General features: G+C 39.0%; 1 protein-coding gene across 1 annotated transcript in view; it reads right to left on the bottom strand.

Moving 5' to 3' along the window:
* Positions 1-13,440, bottom strand: part of STYXL2 (serine/threonine/tyrosine interacting like 2) — a 512,965-nt gene extending 499,525 nt beyond the window's left edge. The window contains exon 1 of the mRNA XM_044073098.1: positions 13,016-13,440. The gene's annotated coding sequence lies outside the window, so the exon portion shown is untranslated. The remainder of the gene's footprint in view (positions 1-13,015) is intronic.
* Between the last annotated feature and the right edge of the window lie 2,553 nt (positions 13,441-15,993).

The following is a 15,993-nucleotide window of genomic DNA, read 5'->3' as shown; positions in this document are numbered from 1 at the left end:
ACTACATGAAAAGAGACATAGAGGAGCTCTCTGATTATGTAGCCCAGGCTGGTATGACCCTGACCCTGAGCAGCATCGTACCCTCACCAAGAATGATGCCACAGTACAAAGACAAAATGATCAGTTTTAACAATTGGCTTAATTACTGGTGTCATTCTAAGGGGATCCAATGTCTGTCTGCTTGGGATGACATGCTTGACAAGCCAGCAAGGGATGGCTTGCACCTGTTACCCCTGGGCTTCTGGATATTGGCCAAGGCTCTTGCCACCCCCATAGTGCCTTTTTTAGGCAAGGCTCAAATGACAAACCTACCTCCCTAGAAAACACAAGTGGAAAAAAAACTAAGGGTAATGCTGCTCAATGCCAGAAGTCTAAACCTCAAGATGCACGCCCTCGAAGCCCTCCTCAGTATGGAGAACATCGATGTCTGTGCAGTGACTGAAACCTGGTTCAAGGCTCCTGAGAGCACCCCAGCACTATCAGGTTTTACCTCATATCATGCTTTCCGCCCCAAAACTTGGACCGAACCACAAAAGGAGGGGAGTATCCATATTCATCAAAGATACCCACACCTCCAGGTTAGTGGCAATGCACGAAGCATCGGAGACCATCCAGGTGCAACTAACCATAGGCAAAACTGCCTTACAGTTTGTAGCATGCTACAGACCACCCTCTCAAACTCAGGAACCCCACACAGCCTTCCTGAAGACACTGGAGAGTATGAATGTCTCTCCAAATACCATCATTTTGGGAGACTTCAACTACCCAAACATAGACTGGGAACATTACTCAAGCCCCAACACCCTAGCCCAAAGGTTCCTAGAATTCATAAACTCAAATGCAATGGAACAACTAGTCACCATTCCCACAAGAGGAGACAATATACTAGACCTGATCATCACAAACATGGGGACAAAATGCTCCACACCGGAAGTATATCCCTCTTTGGTAAGATCAGACCATAAATTAATCTCACTGGATATCCACATCCGCCCCATCCCCTGCACAAAAGACCACAGTGAAGAACTTCTCAAAAGCCAACTTCACACTTCTTAAGACTGAAGTGGCATCCTTCAAGGCCCCTGGGCCAGTGGAAACCACAACCCACACTGCTGAATCCTTTGCAAATGCCTTCTACGGGCACCTTCAAGAATGCATGGATCATGCAATCCCAAATAAAACCAAGACCCATTCCCCCAAAGGCAGGCGCCTGGTCTGGTGGACCCCAGCCATAAACAAACTTTACAACAGGAGGAGGAAGCTACTACATGACAGAGCAAAATCCCTAAAAGGGAAGGCATCTCTGATCAGTACTAGTAAAAAACTACGATCACTCATAAAATCATCCAAGGCCAACTTTGAGAGAAAAATCACAAAAGACACAAAAGACAATCACAAGGCCTTCTTTAGCTATGTTAGAGACCTGGGTGGAAACTCCCAGATATGCTCACAGTTAGTCCAAAATGACACAAAATACACTGAACCCACTGACATTGCCAACATTCTGGCAGACAGGTTCAGTGCAAATTTCTCCTCCCCCCCAAAAGGAGAAATAACTATCCCAGCAGAGTGTAGCCTCCCTAACATCTCAGATGCCCAGGTGAGAGCCGCCCTCTCTAAAGCTAAAAACACAGCATCAATGGGACCGGACAGTGTCCCGGGCTGTGTGCTACATGAACTCAAGAGGAACTAAACCCACACATAAGGCTGCTGTTTAATCTTAGCCTTACTACAGGATACATACCCAAATAGTGGCGTGCGGCAACAGTGGTCCCACTTCACAAAGGCGGTGCTTCTATGGACCCTGGAAATTACCACCCCATAAGCTTGACGAGCCTGGTCTGCAAAGCTATGGAGAGGATCATTATGGAACTCATAAACAAAGACATTGGGGACCTACAGACATTGGATCCTACCCAGTTTGGCTTTGTCAAGGGCAGATCCTGCCTTTTGAACTTGGTTGACATTTTTGAAACAGTCACTAAGGCCATTGATGAGGGCAAGGCAGTTCACACAGCCTACCTTGACCTTGCAAAAGCCTTTGACACAATACCCCACTCGGGCATCATAGACAAACTCACCAGCTTAAATGTAAACCCATATGTCACAAGATGAGTTGCAAACTGGCTCAAGGACAGAACCCACAGGGTCAGAGTTGCTGGAGCTATGTCAGACTCTAAGCTAGTCACAAGTGGTGTCCCACAGGGCTCAGTCCTGGGACTCCTCTTGTTCAGCATTTATTTTTCCGAGGTACAGGCAAACATAGGAGGATTGTGGCTGACAAAGTTCGCAGATGACTGCAAACTGGGTGCCATAATTGATACTCCAGCGGACACAAACATCCTTCAGAGAGGCCTCATAGAAACAGATAATTGCTGCCAGAGCCATGGCCTTAAGCTGAATGCCAAAAAATGTACAGTCATACCCTTTGGGAAAAGCAAGGTACCCACAAATTACCACATAGGTGGTAATCCATTAAGTACGGAAGAGGTAATCAGGGACCTAGGGACCCAGGTTGACAGTAACCTCTCATTTGACACTCACATTGCCAAAGTGGTTAGGAAGACCTTCTATATTGCCCACCTTATCATGAAGGGTTTCACATCTAGATCAAGAGAGGTCATTGTGCCCCTGTACTCTTCTCTTATCAGGCCAATGATTGAGTACAATGCCCCATTTGGGATGTATCTCACCCGACACCTGCAGCAGTTGGAAAGACCCCAAAAGTTCCTCACCAAGAGGATAAAGGGTCTTAAACATATGTCATATGCTGCCCAACTGAGAAAACTCCAGCTCTATTCAGTCGCATACCGCCTACTCAGAGGTGATCTGTGCCTGACGTACAAGGCCATGTCCAATCCGGAATTAATGGACATGCTCCACCTCAGAAAATCCAAATCCATCAGAGCCACGAGAGCAAGAGACTTAAACCTCAACACAGAAATAAATAGGACGTGCTGGAGGGACAGATTCATAACCCAGAGGCTCCCTACACTCTGGAATAGAATCCCAGTCCATGTTAGGCAGAGCCCCTCACTGATTCTATTCAAGAGAAATCTTGACGAGTGGATGGGAGATCGTAGGTTTACCCCGGGGTTCATCTCTGTGTCACTACTAGACAGAGGCACAGTAAACTAAACCCTAAAAGGGCATAGTATTCTCATCCTAAGGGGTGGTGAAAGCCACACACACTCTGGCTAGGCTTATAAATGCCCTAGGGCAGATAGCCTAGTACGAACCTATGAACCTATGAACCTATAAAAAAGTACAATAAGCTGGTTGCATAAGTGTGCACACCCTTAAACTAATACTTTGTTGAAGCACCTTTTGATTTAATTACAGCATTCAGTCTTCTTGGGTAGGAGTCTATCAACATAGCACATCTTAACTTGGCAATATTTGCCCACTCTTCCTTGCAAAAGTTTTCCAAATCTGCCAGATTGCGAGAGCATCTCTTGTGTACAGCCTTCTTCAGGTCACTCCACAAATTTGTTATTGGATTTAGGGCTGGGCTCTGGCTGGGCCATTCCAAAACTTTAATTTTCTTCTGGTAACGCCATTCTTTTGTTGATTTGGATGTATGCTTGGGGTCATTGTCATGTTGAAAGGTGAAATAACTAGGTTAGCATAATGGTTAAGGTGTTTGCCTTACAAACACAAGGTGCAGGGTTTGACTCTCACATGGGGTAATAGGCTAGGCTTAAAATGGCCCACAAGGGCAGTTAGCCTAGTACTAACCTATGAACTCTTCAGCTTCAGCTTTCTAGCAGATGCTTGAAGGTTTTGGGCCAAAAGTGACTGGTATTTGGAACTGTTCATAATTCCCTCCACCTTGACTAAAGCCCCAGTTCCAGCTGACAAAAAGCAATCTCAAAGCCTAATACTGCTACTGCCATGGTTCACTGTGGGGATGGTGTTCTTTTGGTGATTCAAAGCATTGTTTTTGCACCAAACATACTTTTTGAAATTTTGGCCATAAAGTTCAACCTTGGTCTCATCAGACCACAACGCATGTTCCCACATGCTTTTGGGAGACTTGATGTATTGTTTTACAAATTTTAACTGGGTCTGGATGTTTTTCTGTGTAAGAAAAGACTTCTGTCTTGCAATCCTACCCCATAGCCCAGACATATGGAAAATACGGGAGATAGTTGTCACATGTAGTACACAACCAGTACTTGCCAGAAATTCCTGCAGCTCCTTCAGTGTTGTTGTAGGTCTCTTGGCAGCCTCCCTGACCAGTTTTCATCGTGTCTTTTCTTAAGTTTTGGAGGGACGTCCAGTTCTTTGCACTGTCACTGTTGTCCCATATTTTCTACACTTTTTGATGACTGTCTTCCTTGTTTTCCATGGTATATCCAGTGCTATAGACATGTTTTTTTACCCTTCTCCTGACTGACACCATTCAACAATTTGATCCCTTTGATGCTCTGTAAGCTCTCTGCAAACCATGGATTTTGCTGAAGCAGGCAACTGAATAAATGTCAGGAAAATCCTACTAGGACAACTGAACCTTATTTGGGGTTAATCAGAGTCTCTTCAATTGATGGCAGGTGTGTACCCAAGGACACTGAATGCTGTAATTAAATCAGAAGGGGTTTCAACTAAGTATTAGTTTAAGGGTGTGCACACTTATGCAACCAGCTTACTGTACATTTTTTATTTTTTCCCCTAACAAATTAGTTTGTTTTTCAATTGAATTGTACAGGTTATAAGTCACATTAAAGGTGGGAGACGTTTTGAAATGATTTATTGTGGTCTAATTTTTTTATATCACAAAAATTTTAACAGGGGTGTGCAAACGTTTTATAGCCACTGTATATGCATCTTGCTTTAATAGCAGTCAACTTTCCTTCTCCATAATGTGGAATATTACCTCCTTAAATGTGGAACAGACGGACAATATGCAGGGCACTTACTAAAATCTTCAACAAGGAAGCTCATCACATGGTAAACTTTTTTTTTAATACTTCAATAGTTCTTCTTGATTAATTAATGTGAGTCAATATTATTCAGTATAATTTTTATTAATATTTGTTTAAAACATGGTGAATAATGAGCGTGTCTCAAACCCTTTCAGTGTGGAACATCATAGAACATAGAATTTTTAAGACTGAAAATGAGAAACCGTCCTCCTAATGTGGCATTTTTGAGAGGTAAACATTAAAATTCATAAATGCATATGATTCCTGGACCTTTTCAAGAAATAGTATGCCCGGCATTCTTGGAAAGAACATAAAAGGCTTGAGCTCTCATCTTGATGGTGATGCCACTTTATTGCTGATTCTCAAAATACAAATAAAATAGTTTAATTTTTCCTACCTGATAGAACTATTTAGCTCAGACTGTTTTCTTCTGCTTGTATAGATATTTAGTTTTCATTTCCTTAGTTTGTGGAATTAATCTGGGGCTAAATGTAACGTTTGCTTACTCTCTCTCTGCATATTACATGCATGCTGATTGTACCTAGCTGTCAAAGCATGGATTTGATACCTTCAGAGCTTTCCTACATGACATTTACTGTTCTTATAAGTGTACTATATTTCTTTGTGAGATATATATACCTCTCAACTGTACAGATTTTTGCAAAGTGTCCAGATTTTTGTTTCATATTTTTCACTTGTTGCTCATAAAATTGTGATTTATTTTGGCAACTGAGTGCCAAATCTTTGAGGACAAAAGTCAGAAAATGACACACATTTGAGATTCGGACTTCATATCCTACAGAAAATTCATGCTAATGCAAAACCTGTCTTTTTAAGTTTGTAAGAGCAGTATTTAAAGATTGTCACTATTTTTGGGCCCCCATTATTTATGTATTTGTCCAGATTTCCTGTGGTAAGAGGTTGAGAGATATGATATATACGCTCTTACTTTTCTAACCATTAGTTCTCATGTTGCTTTTCTGAGATGTAGGTGTATATAGGTCCCTTGGGAGACAATCTTGACTTGAACCAATTTGACCTTCTCCATACCTCTCATGGCACTGGTACATGTACATCTCATGGCACTGGTACATTTATACCTCTCGTGGCACTGGTAGATTTATATCTTTCATAGCAATGGTACATTTATACCTCTCATTGCACTGGTACATTTTTGCCTCTTGTGGCACTTGTATATTTATATCTCTTTCTCTTGCCTGTTCTGCACACCCTCTGCACCAACAAATCAATGGACTAGCATACAGATATGTGGCATACACTTAGTGCATCACTGTATTCATTTGATTTGTTACTATTCATCCGTCTTAGTACCAGCCAACCAAACATGGAGGGACAAAGAAAGAAGAATGTATCTACCTTTACTACAAGCCAACCAACCCTTCTGGAAATACCACACACACACACAGGAAGAAGCAATAAGTGCATATTCACTACAAGCTACCAAGTCATAAAACAGACTTGCAATTCCACTTGGTGGGAACTAACCAACATCATTTTGAAAGCATAATGCTTTGATTAAATTGAACTCTATACAACAACTTCTCTACAGTATGGCTAAAAGTTTAATTTTCAAAACAAAAATGAAAGGAAGTACTTAATCATGCTGCTCCTGTATGAACAGCAAAACCTAGCAGTGTATGCCCCAATCCAAAAACCTAAAAATAGCGTGAACATTGCTAGTGTCCATGAATCATACTGTAAACAAAAAGGAGCAACTTGACATTTGGCTACTCAGAAAGAAACAATGTGGGTATGTCAGAGACATAGAATTATCTTTTGATCTAATGTTGAATCCAAAAAATACTGGGAGATGAACCATTTACAGGTTACCTACCTTATACACTCACCTCCACATGAGAAAATACTTATTCAAAGCCTCCTTACATACTCACCTCCACATATAACAGTGGTATAAAATAACTAATCATCTTTTAGAATGTGAATGGCCCAGTGTCATACGACATGGATTAGAGTTATGTTCTACATTATTATCTTTCATAACACTTAAGTGAGTCCTAACCTTATTCATATAACTGAATACGCAGTTGTTCAGTTCCTAAGTTATTTTATTTAACTTTATTCTTAGAATTAATTACTCAGTGACTCATGTCTTTAATTTATTACATACATTTTGCTCATATGTCAAAAAACCTGTCATATGTGTCTTCTGCAGTTTGCCTTTGAAATATCTAGGACAGTTTTTATCACTATTCTTATACCTTTTTGGACAATGCTTATTTCGTAATTTGCTGTTATATCTGTACCAATGTGACACTTACTTGTTACTCGATGTATTAGCTATTTGCCTTCATCATTAGCATTGTATAAAATTGTACTTTGTTTTATATGTCTGTAGAATTCTGTCTAGGCTGCCATTGAAAATTGGACTTAATAATTAGACATTCCCAGTCAATAAATGTAAATAAGTGAATAATTAAATAAATACATAGTTAGAGCTCAATCTAAATGTTCCACTGCAGTCACTACTGTTGCAATGACTAACTCATTCATAGCAGTATGGTAGTAATTACAGGTTCATAGATTAGTACTAAACAAACTGCACTTGTGGGCCATTTTAAGGCTAGCCAATAACCCCTCGGTGAGAATCAAACTCTGCACCTTGTGTCTGTATGGTAAACACCTTAACCATTATGCCAGCTATTATGGTGATACTTTTGAAAAGGCCAGATAGTACTCATAACACTCATATAGTTACTGACGAAACAAAGAACAGTTGTACACCAAAAACAAGGTAACAACAGAAACTGCAGTTCTTCACAGGAAAACAAGAATGGCCTGTGTCTGTATAAGTATCTTCTTCCCACTGGTCCTAGTCTATACTATTTTATGGCTTGTCTAGGTAACAAATGCAAGACAATAGCAGGATATTAATCTTAAATGGTTGACTGTCAAAGATCATGTTAGCAGTCTTAACCACCCAAGTATGCAGCAGACTGTATCCATTTTTACCAGATACAATTCAAGTAAAACTAAGGACTGTTTGCTTGAATAGCTATTCTATGACATGTTACAGAAAATGGAAAAAACTAGTAGTGAGTGAACAGTCATTTAAATGACTACCACCATTTTACCTTCAGCATTTCTTGTTATTCCAAGATATTTAACAAGCTGCTTCTTCAGATGTGCATATTATGCTGTTGTTGATGCTGACTCCAGGAAACTGTTTTGTCAAGGTGATAGCCCTGACACCTCACCAGACCTTACCATTTTACATGTCAAAACAAATCCTATTTAATGAAACAGCATACTTACTGGATTTTACAAAAGTGAGACCAAGAGATGCTGCTTGTTGTGATTAGTAAGAAGCAAACCACAAACACAGCGATAAAACGTAAAGTTATGGTTCTTCGAACAATGAGTTTTTCAGTGAGTACCATTCTGTCATGTTGTACAAATGCAAAGGGGTAGCAAACCTTCCTACACCAAGTCATGCACCTCATATCTATAGCAGCACTTCTGAACATGCCTGTTTCTTGGAGGAACTGCAGTATCCCTGTTGCTGTGGCTGTAGTCATTATAGGATGGAAGTCATTCTCAATGACAATAACTTTACTTGACTTGATTCATATAAACAGTACTACTCTTAAGATTATACAGATTTAAGAAGTCAGCTAAGAAAGATATTAGTGTTAGCATAGAATTGCATTCTATAGAAATAGAATTAGCTGTTTCAAGAGAAAAATGGCAGAGTGGTATCACTGACTGGGAAGCATTCCCATGACATTCAGAAACAGCAAATGAATAAGCAGACCTGTTTAAGTGACTTGAATGTAACTAACCTTTTACCATAAACCTTTTAATACGTGCACAGGGACATGTCACTTACAGTCATGGCATGTTAGGAATACAGTAATCTCTCTTATAGTCCTACCATCCTGTGTAAGAACATTATCAAAAGTCAGGTTTTGAACTTACTTAACAGAGCATTGGATGTCTGATTGTTATTATGTACTGCTGTACATTTGCCAAACTTTTCAAACCAATTCAATCCTTTCATGGTGTCATCACTGATGCACATCTATAGACAGCAAATATGTTGTCACTACAAACATTGTATAGTGCCTAAAAACATTACATTATCCCTATTTGTGAAGCCTAGAACCTGCCAGATACTTTGAGCTATAGACTAATCTGAGGGCTATCACTTATTACTAAAGTGTTATAAACATTAAGCAACCTAAAGGAATACCTAAACAAATATGGAATGTTGGTACCACAACAGAAAGTATTCAGGCCTGGTACATCTTCATAGCTGCCCTAATATCATGCACTAGCTTCATTACTTCAGTACAGACCAACTTCTGCTAACAAAAACCCTTTTATACATCTACAAAGGGCATAGACTCCGTTATTATCTCGGCTAAATAAAAAGAGAATAACAATCAATGTAACCCAGGCTGAGCGTGCAAATGGTCAACTCGGATCAATGGGTTTGCAGGTAAGTACTAGGCAAGCTGCCCTTGTGGACCATTTCAAGCCTAGCTAATTTCCCTTTTTGTGCTCAAAATAACATCCATTTTGGTTATAGATTGGCCTTACCCATTCCATGGCTAATAATTACATATTATCCCTAATTAGAATAACTGGGATCATACCATAGATAATTTGAGGGGACCCATGAATCGGACAAAATATTTAGGAGCTGCATCTGTCCATTATTAGTACAGGGGACAGTTCTGGGGTAAATTTTCTGTTTTCCATCCATAGATCTAAGTTGTGCTTGAATGTGGACAAGGATGAACTTTGTTTTATGTGGATGGGGAATTGTTCCATAGCAGCAGTATCCTCAGAGAAATATACCTGTCCCTCCAAACCAATCTGTTGGCGTTCTGGAAGAGGTTTAGATCCCTAGACGGAGTATTCCTGATGCCATTTGATTTTTGTTGCATTTGCCAATGTTCTATCCCGGTAACAAAGTTAATTAATTAATTAATTAATTAATTAATTAATTAATTAATGAAAAGTTAAAGAAATTACGCTAAATGGTTCAGTAATTATCTGTCAAGTAGAAATTCCTATATGTAAGCAGCAGGAACCCACTCCATTTTTCAAAACAGGACTGTCACAGCACTCTATAATTTTCCTTGTCGATTCCTCATAAGTCTGAAAACTCATTTGATTAGCCCCTTGTATGATATGACAAAGTGATACTCAAAGAGCTGTCAGTACACTACACTATTATCTGATGTGATGTAAAACAAGACCTAACCTTACAATGCTAGTGAAGAAACGGCTACTGATACACTGCACTGTCATCTGAGACCCAAAACAAGACCCAACCCTACAATTCCAGTGAACAAATAGACAAACTAAAAACACTGAACAATTCTCCTGCTCTGAGGGACTGTAAGTAGACTTCAGAGTACCTCAGATTAACAGAAAAATAAAACTGCTTTCTAATTAACATGCCTCTAATGTGCCTGTTTTTAATACACTCCTGGAAATTTTTTGTTTTCTTATCTAAGCCATTAAAGTGTGGTTTCTCACTTTAGCAACAAACTATAAAGACAGCAAACTTGCATGAATACTCTGTTTAACTTTGTTTACTTTTCAAACGTGTATTAGCCTTGCCTCAAAATTCTCCTTCAAATATCAAGGAATATTAAGGAACAACATATATAGATGGCATGCATCTAGTGGCCTGTTGAGTTTTCACTAGATTATTCACACCTTTGCTTAGAAAAGTCATAGCTCACAATTTTCTCAGTCGTCTGACAGAATAAAGCTTCACACTAATGCCCCTTATATTCAATAATAAAACAAATCTTGATGTTCAGGTTTGTGCTTGTTTTCCCTTATCTGCCGTTATGCAAATAACAAATTAACACTTCATGGATTATCAAAATCTCTTAATTACTTTAGCATACAAAATGCTCTATGATGATTTTTGCTACAATTAGAAAAGATTTTTATTTTCCTGCTTCTACTGCTGATGTCTGTCTTTCCACCAATTCTCCTATTATAAGTCCATTTACTTCCCTGGTGCCAAGAACTCCTGACATTTCCCCTCATCAGAAGTGTTCTCCCCTTCCATTAAGGGAGGTGCCAACAGACCGCGCAATACCTGTTGTATTACATGAGGTAAGATCTGAGACTAGCGGGTATCTTCTTGCAACAAGGGATGGTGTTTTATGTTTTATCTCAAACAGATGCCATATGCTGCTCGGTTAAAAAAACTCCAGCTCTACTCAGTTGCATACCGCCTACTTCGAGGTGATCTATGCCTGACATACAAAGCTATGTCAAATCCAGAATTAATGGACATGCTCCACCTCAGTAAATCTAAATCCCTTAGAGCCACACGCTTGAGGGACTTGAACCTCAGCACAGAAATAAATAGAACTTGCTGGAGGGACAGGTTCATAACCCAGAGGCTCCCTTCACTCTGGAATAGAATTCCAGTTCATGTGAGGCAGAGCACCTCACTGAATCTCTTCAAGAAGAATCTTGATAGGTGGATGGGGGATTGTAGGTTTGTCCCAGGGATTACTCCCGTGTCACTATTAGACAGAGGCACAGTAAACTAAACCTTAAAAAGGGCACAGTATACTCAAATCAAGGGGTGGCGTAAGCCATACAGAATCGGGCTAGGCTTATAATTGCCCCAGGGCAGATATTCTAGTATGAACCTATGAACCTATGAAAAGGGGCTGATCTTGATGGGGTGTTCCTGGGGGATGTTCTGAATAAGAAGGCAGACAGCATGATATCACCCCATGCACTCTGCCAAACTTTCATAGCTGTGACAGCATGCATGCAGCCATAAACACCCTCCAATCTCTTTCAAATATTGCCCCAACTAAGGTAAAGCCCTAGCACACTCATGTACCCCAAGAAGAGGAGAAGAACATGTCCTGCAGTATCTCAGCCAACTACTTGAACTCAGAAGTTTTCTGGGTCATAGTCAGAGCTCCATTCTGTGTCATTCAGCTGTTTCCCTAGGAAATGTTTCTTAACTGGAACACTGTATTTAAAATCCATATATCATTCAAAATAGTATAAAGCTGCTAGACATATGATTATCTCTATACAGCATGTCTTTTTAGTTAAAAGAACCACAATTTATAGCACATTCCAAAACGAACTAAGAACTGTTCTATATCCCTATAACTTTGCTAAGAAATCTATATTTCACTTTAAAAAGTAGCAAAATGTACCTCTGTTTGACAACCCTCCAAGCTGCCTTTACCTGAAACCTCTAAATGTACAACGATATTCATACCACTAAGTTATCTGTTGTATGGCAATGTAATAAATGATCTGGCTTTATCACACTTGAAAGTTTTTCATGCTAATTGCTAACTACATTATTTTAAACTTGCTGTTGTACACATTTCCGTTGCACAAATATGTTTGAAAAGGCAAAAGTGTGGTGGGGCATATAACAAATCCTTAATTTGAAAGGTTCCATTAAGTCACTGGAGAATATAAAGACAGTGGGAAAACATTTACACATCACCCTTATAATTCCCCCATCTCAGAACACAACAACCTATAGCAGTCGGGAATACTATTAGATCACACCATGCTTTTGGTCTGAGAAAGACTGATATACTTCCCCCTGTTAGATCACCCTCTCCCATATCTTCTAGCATAGAGAAGTGATGAAGAAAGTTAATTTGTCTGGTAAAATAAAAACTCTCAAAGACATTAGGACTGCCCTAAATATATCTTGCGAATCTAATCATGGACTCTAAAACGAGTAGCCCACTGGAAGTCAAAAATAATGACATGAGGTGTAATGAAATCATTCTTCAGTACATTGTGAATTATATTTTGTTATATTTTTTCTCTTGAGTACTATTACTTTTTTTAAATATATTTTTAAGTCAGAATAATGTGTTAGTCAGCAGGCCATAAACGTGTGTGTTTGCCAGCTGATGGCACTTGGTCAAAGTTTGTGTGTCACAGTAATACACATGAACTACATCTTATGTTAGCATTGTTGCCCTGAATACTTCTGTGTCATGTAGAAGTGCTCCAGAATTCTTAGATAAAGCAACAGTTATATAAAAATAAATACAAAAGAAGAATAAATAGTTCTGTACCTGATGAAGAGCAGTCAGTATATATCCACCAAATCTATGAGCAGTGGGCCTTGCTGCTGAAATCTTTCTATTAGATGACGGGGTTGTTCTTTTTTTATCAAGAGTCCTGAGCTGACAAGTATTTTGAATGCAGCTGTTGTGATATGTCAAGAATGTGGTTTCAAACTGGCACTCGCAAACATTGAGCAGTTACAGGGCTGAGAGGGAGGTCTTCATATGAGAGAGAGAGAGAGAGAGAGAGAGACAAGGAAAAAAGCAATAAAGAGTCAGAATCCCACCATGAAAAATTTAACACCTGTTTCATCTGCCTTTGTTTTTTCTTCACAGAAGTGTTGAACCAAATCCGAACTTTTAAGGAAAAATATTCTTAAGATGCACACGACACTTTAAACAAAATCAGCTTTTTTGTTTGTCCCTGCAGTCTTCCTTCCAAACCCTTTCCCCTATCTCTGATGGAATAGATGTCATTTAACTGTTCAGTCTTCTAAATTTAGTGTTTCTCTCATACAGGCTGCCAGACTCTCAAATGACCTGTTAGAAATGTGATACAGTGCAGTATGGTCGGGGGTGGGGTGAGGGCCCTAGTTAAGAGTTGCCAAGCATTCTTTTTTATCATAGGTGATGATGCAAAACAGAGCCAAAGCTGACTTGGGATTATTTGGATTTGCTGATAGTTTTCTAGTTTTCTTATAGTGTGGTAGTTTTACATATGTTTCTCATTTTTCGTAATTATTCATGTGTGTGAAGTATATAATCATAGTGTGGGTTGCAGTAATTTATAACTGAAAGACAAAAACATTAATTAAACTCTGCATGTGTGTGTGTGTGTGTGTGTGTGTGTGTGTGTGTGTGTGTGTGTGTGTGTGCATGTTTACATGAGGCTGTGTATGGAGAATGCAGATAACTCTTGGCACCTGCATAAAAAGTTGCCGGTGTTTTTCCTCTAAGGACACATGGAGGGACATTTCTGAGATCTTATGGTTCACTGGGATTTCATTATTATCCAGAGTAGACAAAACAAGAAATATTTAAAATGTAGTGTAATAGTTTATTTGCTGTTATGACAGCAAAGTTTCAATACATTATACTTTTAAAGGAAAATTGAGAGCACACCAAGCTTTCCAAAGGTTCTAATTCTTGACGTATGTTTGCTCAGACAATATAACAGATAAACACTGATAATTTAAAAATACACTGAAAAAACAGATTTTAAACTAACCACAATTATACGTTTATGTTTCAAGATCACAGCAAGGATTTTCAGGGTTCAATCTGCCTCTTTGTTTAATAGGAATTTCCTATCAGTTAATCTTTTTCTTGTATTTTATATACTCCTTGCTAACTAAGGAAGAGATGCTAAAAAAAGAACTTCTTATTTTTAGAGTAGCTTGCTAGATGTAATAGTTGTACAGTTTAGTATTTAATTTGAGTTTGCGAGAATCAAACTACTGTCTTAAGGATGTAGTATGTTCAGTCCTCTTTCCTTAATCAATGTGTTATTTTATGGTTGTGTGTAAGTTTTACTATGATCTACATGCATTTATAGCTCACTACTCCCCTGACATACTAACCATTACCGAGATGTGGCTAAAACCTAGTACCCAAAATGAAGAAATTCTCCCACCAGGATATAATATCCTAAGACTGGACAGAGTGGGCAAAAAGGGAGGTGGAGTTGCTATCCTCTACAAAAATACAATCAGCATCAAACCTCTACAAACCCCCATACCGAAATTTCAAAACACCGAAACCTATCATCATTCTCTGCTGTTATATTCCCCCAGGTAATAACTCTCTCATCAGTGAAGAAATGTTACAATGGGCCACAGATAATCTCCCCCAAGAAACCGTCTTACTAGGTGACCTGAACACTGATTGGTCAGCCTGTACCTCTGACAACCCCACTAACCATATTAATCTTTGCAGTTTTACCCAACTTATCCAAGAACCCACTAGAATCGACAAAAAAAAACACAAACAGTCTGTTCTAGATTGGACACTAGTTAACTGCCCCAAACAAAACTATCAGACAGGATGCCTTCCTGATGGTCTTAGTGACCATCTCCCCACCTTCCTCCTGTGGAAACGTACCAACATAGCCAAAACCATTGTTTTTAGACAAGTCAGAGATGATCGTAAACTAAATATACAAGAATTAAATAGTATTCTAAAACATACTAACTGGAAACCACTACAAACCCTAAATCCCAACCAAGCCATTGACTACTTCAACAATATTCCCATCAATATCCTTGATAGACTTGCACCAATTAGGAAAATAAGAGCCAAGTCAAACTATGCACCATGGTTAACTAGGGAAACTAGAACCCTTCTAAAATCAAGGGATAAGGCTTGGAGAATTTGGAAGAAATACAATACTAGACTATCCAAACAAAGTTACCTACAACGTAGAAATCAGGCCAAGAGACAAACTAAACTCAATAGACAAAATTACTTCCTCAATATCCAAAACAAACATTCAAAAGATCCCCAAACGTTTTGGCATGCCATTAACTCTCTCCTAAAACCAGGCAAAACTACTACTCCCACTTCTAACTTCATGAATGACAACAAGGACATTGCCTCCCAATTCAATCACCACCTCACAGAATCCATCTTAACACTATCCTCCCAACTATCCAAAAACAGCCCTACATATAACCCAACCAAATGCCCTGACAACATCCCATTCTTTACGCTCTCAACCGTTCCCACCTCAACAATTAAAAAACACCTCTTAAAACTGAAACCTACCATCCTTGCCACTGACAATCTACCAGCCAACTTCCTAAAAATAGCTGCTGAATCCTTATCCTACCCTATTTCTATTCTTATCAATTGCTCCATAGAAGAAGCATATGTCCTACAGCTGTGAAAGGTATCATACATTGAACGAAAAAAACAAACCGATTGAATCAGTTTACTCCACTCTTTAATAAAAATAAGTAACAGTTAAACGCTTTTCATTTAGTCCGTTG

This window comes from Protopterus annectens, chromosome 5.part1 (genome assembly GCF_019279795.1).
Source record: "Protopterus annectens isolate FY-2018-M chromosome 5.part1, PAN1.0, whole genome shotgun sequence".
Lineage (NCBI taxonomy): Eukaryota > Metazoa > Chordata > Ceratodontiformes > Protopteridae > Protopterus > Protopterus annectens.
The sequence above is the reverse complement of the archived record's forward strand: the minus strand, read 5'-3'. Positions and strand labels throughout refer to the sequence as shown.